The sequence below is a fragment of the Heptranchias perlo genome, unplaced genomic scaffold (assembly GCF_035084215.1).
Source record: "Heptranchias perlo isolate sHepPer1 unplaced genomic scaffold, sHepPer1.hap1 HAP1_SCAFFOLD_615, whole genome shotgun sequence".
Taxonomy (NCBI): domain Eukaryota; kingdom Metazoa; phylum Chordata; class Chondrichthyes; order Hexanchiformes; family Hexanchidae; genus Heptranchias; species Heptranchias perlo.
This window is the reverse complement of record NW_027139639.1, coordinates 12,501-17,500: the sequence shown is the minus strand read 5'-3', so window position 1 is coordinate 17,500 and position 5,000 is coordinate 12,501. Positions and strand designations below refer to the sequence as shown.

The following is a 5,000-nucleotide window of genomic DNA, read 5'->3' as shown; positions in this document are numbered from 1 at the left end:
CCCGGTTTTCTGGGTCAGAGGTTCCAGGGGACCTGTTTTGTGCGGACTTCCCTGTGTCCGTCCCTCCCTGCCTGCCTTCCCCCCAGCACTTCCTTCTGAACACCTTTGTCGTTTCAGCGAGGGCCAAAAGCCTGCCTGTGAAAGGGAAGGATCAGCCGGTCAGCCCCCTGTTGGTCGCTGCTGCCAGTGCAGCAGGCGTGCGTGTGTATTCGGCCTCGTGTCCAGGTCCCTCAGGGACTTGAGGCAACTCTCCCCGGTGGTCTTGTGGTCAGGACCGGGCTTCGAATCCCGGTCGGGGGGGATGGCTTTCTGCTGCAGATTAATTGGCACCTCTGAAAGAAAGTCTCCCCTCCTGAGCGTAAAGCTCCACCCTCACCACCACCGCCGCCTTTTCCACCCCTTGACAAACAGACAGACAGACAGACAGACAGTCAGTCCAGTTCGGGAGCGCAGCTTTCATTTGGAAGCAGACCCTGCTTGTTTCAAGTCAACGACGCCAAGTTATTTTGCACTTTGAATTATATCGCTCCGTGCGAGCGGCACTCAGCCTTGGAGAAGAAAAAAATACCACTGAGCTGAGAAAGTTCTTTTTAAAACGGTTTCCTTCCACAGCAGCTCTGAGTTTAAGAGAGAGAGAGAGAGAGATATCAGCTTTATTCTCAGTAATAAAACACACACACACACACACACACACACAGAGACACTGGGAAAGAGCTGTTTTTCCTTTTGAATATCTCCCCACAGGGAGGTGCACCGTTCCCAGAGACACTGCAATACTGGGTCGATGCGTGGAGTGGACGGAGCAAGCCCCTAGTCCATCTCCCTGTTCCAAAAATCAATTTAATATATGGTCCCCAGATAGGGGACGTATCAGATATTAAACTGATAAGAACAGATTTTTTTTTTTTTCCAAAAAATATACTTTATTCATAAAAATTTGCAGCAGTACATACAAAACAGTTGTCATATCACTTTCCAAACGTACACAATACAGATTATACAATTTGCAGGTTACGTTAAGTGCAGTACAATGAAAACATTGGACATCATTACAGTTCATGACACTCTCGGGTGTCTCATTGCATCATACTCAACACAGATTATTGATTACAGATTCATTTCTGGTCCATTTCAGATTCATTACAGTTACATTACAGCAATTTGAATTTTACATTCTGCCCGAGGGGGTTTTTCCCTGATTGCAGCCCCTCGGTTTACAATGTCGGGAAGGCTCTAAACGGTTGCCTTTCCCCACAGGGCCTTTGCGGCGGCCGCACCCATCCTCAGTGCGTCCCTCAGCACGTAGTCCTGGACCTTGGAATGTGCCAGTCTGCAACACTCGGTCGAGGACAGCTCCTTGTGCTGGAAGACCAGCAAGTTTCGGGCAGACCAAAGGGCGTCTTTCACCGAGTTGATGGTCTTCCAGCAGCAGCCGATGTCCGTCTCAGTGTGCGTCCCCGGGAACAGCCCGTAGAGCACAGAAACCTGTGTTACGGAACTGCTCGGGACGAACCTGGACAGATACCACTGCATCTCTCTCCAGACCTTCTTTGCAAAGGCACATTCCATAAGGAGATGGGTGACGGTCTCGTCTCCACCGCAGCCTCCTCTGGGACAGCGCGCGGTGGCGCTGAGAGCCCGGGAGTGCATGAAGGATCTGACGGGAAGGGCCCTTCTCACCACCAGCCAAGCTAGGTCTTGGTGCTTGTTAAACTGATAAGAACAGATACTACACTTGATCTTAGCCAAAAGGCCGAGAAGCGATACCGCGCTCGATGCGAATTGATCTCGGGTCCTGTTTGCCCTCCCTCTTTGTTCTCTGGCTGCCGGTGTTGAAAGCAGTCTCGAAGCACTGCCGTTCTCTCCCACTCTGGCCACATTTTTTGCCACCGTTTCTAATTGCAACAGTGGATGAGTTTAAAGAAGTTGCCGTTTTTTCCTTTCTTGCCAGGATTGCTTGACAGATTGGTAAATTTGCCAGTAGGCCACCAATCAGATGGGGGAGGGTTGTGTCTCAACGGACCTCCGTCAGTCAGTCTCAGTCACTAACGAACTGCCGTGGAAGGAAACCTCTTTGAGTAAAACTAGTGACGTGACGTGTCTCACAGCGAGTGAGTGAGATTGCAACGGCCAATTGAGAAAGAGGTGAGGTGCTGACAATCAGCAGCTCGTGTTGAAATATTCATTCCACGGCAGGCAAGACCAATCAAAAAAAATACTGCAGATGCTGGCTCGGCTCGGCTGGCTGGCTGGCTGGCTGGCTGGAAATGGGAAATAAAAACACAAGGCGTGTTAAAGGCTGGTTAAACTGTCGAAAGAAACAAGGCGTTAATGTTTCAGAAGCGCCTATTGAAAGGTGTCTCTCAAGCTGCTCCCTGACTGGGCCCTGTCCGTTGTCATGTTAATCGCTGGTTAAACTGTCGGAAGAAACACGGCGTTAATGTTTCAGAAGCGCCTATTGAAAGACGTCTCTCAAGCTGCTCCCTGACTGGGCCCTGTCCGTTGTCATGTTAATCGCTGGTTAAACTGTCGGAAGAAACAAGGCGTTAATGTTTCAGAAGCGCCTATTGAAAGGTGTCTCTCAAGCTGCTCCCTGACTGGGCCCTGTCCGTTGTCATGTTAATCCCAGGGCGGGGCGGGACTGCTTTGACCGGGAGACCTGTTTTCTGGGACGCAGGTGTGACATTCCAGGGAGGCACCTACTTTGTGCTGATTCGAAACGACCACGACAACGGCAACTTGCAGTTCTATATTACAACAACAACAACGCGCGTGTGGTAGTTGGGAGGGGCTGCGTTCGCGCTCTCCCCCCTGCATTGAAACTCAAAGTTCGATTTTCAATCCCATAGTCCACCAATCGGATGGGAGACGGTGTGTGTGTGTGTGTGTGTGTGTGTGTCAGTGTCAGTGTCAGTGTCAGTGTCAGTCAGTGTCTCTCTCTCTCTCTCTCTCTCTCTCACTCTTACTCAGAGCTGCTGTGGAAGGAAACCTTTTTAAAAAGAACTTGCATATTGAAAAAAAGATGTGTCTCAAGCTGCCGGGGCCCTGTCCATTGTCACGTTAATGGCAGGACGGGGCAGGACTGCTTTGACCAGGAGACCTGTTTTCTGGGACGCAGGTGTGAGATTCCAGGGGACCTGCTTTGTGCTGATTTCCCTGCCTCCCTCCCTCCCCCCCAGGACTTCCTTCTGAACACCTTTGTCGTTTGAGCGAGGGCCAAAAGCCTGCCTGTGAAAGGGAAGGATCAGCCGGTCAGCCCCCTGTTGGTCGCTGCTGCCAGTGCAGCAGGCGTGCGTGTGTCCTCGGCCTCGTGTCCAGGTCCCTCAGGGACTTGAGGCAGCTCTCCCCGGTGGTCTCGTGGTCAGGACCGGGCTTCGAATCCCAGTCGGGGGGGGGATGACTTTCTGCTGCAGATTAATTGGCATGAAGGAAAGTCTCCCCTCCTGAGCGTAAAGCTCCACCCTCACCACCACCACCGCCTTTTCCTCCCCTTGACAAACGGACAGACAGACAGTCAGACAGTCAGTCCAGTTCGGGAGCGCAGCTTTCATTAAGCAATGGCATTTGTGACAACTCATCGTCTGACAGGTTGATGATTTCCCCACACGCCTCCTGCCGAATAAAAGGCTCACCCTCCCGGACACTACCCCCAGAATCACCCACCCCGCCCCCCCGGGGTGAATATTAAGCCCGAGAACACCGACTGCAACCAACCGCAGTGAAAAGTTGAAGTGGCAACTCATTAACCAGATTTATTTTGGGCAACTCATTAACCAGATTTTTTGTTCATTTGGTTTATGAGTTGCCAAGTGTAAATCTGGTTAATGAGTTGCCACTTCAACTTTTCACTGCGGTTGGTTACAGTCGGTGTTCTCGGGCTTAATATTCACCCCAGGGGGGGTGTATAGCGGGCGATGGCCGGTGTGGAGTGCGTTTTTTGGGGGTTGATTTTCACTTTGCCTCGCTGGTGGAATTTGTGGGAGGCAGGCAAGGGGATTGGTGTGGGCTGGTGGGCGGCAAGGGAGATGCTTGCTTCGGGGTGTTATCCTCACTTTGGTCCGCTGGTGAGAGTAGGCAGCGGCAGGCAGGCCGGCAGGCAGGCAGGCAAGTGTGATGTAGTGTGGGGTGCAGTGCAGTGCGGTGCAGTGCAGTGCTGCCCTGTCGTTTATGAAAGGTTGTAATGACACTGCTTTGCAGCTGACCATGTCCACTGATTTGTGACGCCCGTATGGAGGCTGATATCTCAGGAGGGCCGAGGCCGATTTCCTCCGGGGACGGCTCGTCGCGTGCGGCAGGACGAGGCGCAGCGGACGGTACCGAGCGCTCGGAGGTGCGGCGCTGCCCGCCGGAGGTACAGCGAAAGGCTGCAAACCGCTTTCCGCCTGCTAACTCGGCGGCCGTCAGACCGACCGACTCCGCTTTACCACCGGAGCTAGAGTCGGGCAAGGGGCACCGAAAGGTACCGGAAGGATCGCGTTCGCACGACGGGAAGTCGACTAGCGGGCCGCCGAAAGCGAGCCGGGGGCCCCCGGTTTTTCTGTCCCACCTGGAGACTGATATCTCAGGAAGGCCGAGGCCGATTTCCTCCGGGGACGGCTCGTCGCGTGCGGCAGGACGAGGCGCAGCGGACGGTACCGAGCGCTCGGAGGTGCGGCGCTGCCCGCCGGAGGTACAGCGAAAGTCTGCGAACCGCTTTCCGCCTCCTCTCACCGCACGGCTCTCCTTTTCACCCACTGGCGGATTTTCACCCTCCGACTGCTCGCTACCGTCCGCTGCGCCTGGTCCGGGCCCTGTCCATTGTCATGTTAATGGCAGGGCGGGGCAGGACTGCTTTCACCAGGAACCCGGTTTTCTGGGTCAGAGGTTCCAGGGGACCTGTTTTGTGCGGACTTCCCTGTGTCCGTCCCTCCATGCCTTCCCCCCAGGACTTCCTTCTGAACACCTTTGTCGTTTGAGCGAGGGCCAAAAGCCTGCCTGTGAAAGGGAAGGATCAGCCGGTC

The 5,000-nt window shown here is 53.9% G+C and overlaps 2 pseudogenes; both read right to left on the bottom strand.

The window, feature by feature from the left end:
• Window positions 1-743: 743 nt before the first annotated feature.
• On the bottom strand, window positions 744-920 carry LOC137317418 (U2 spliceosomal RNA; annotated as a pseudogene).
• Window positions 921-1,650: 730 nt separating this feature from the next.
• LOC137317377 (U2 spliceosomal RNA) lies at window positions 1,651-1,765 on the bottom strand (annotated as a pseudogene).
• Between the last annotated feature and the right edge of the window lie 3,235 nt (window positions 1,766-5,000).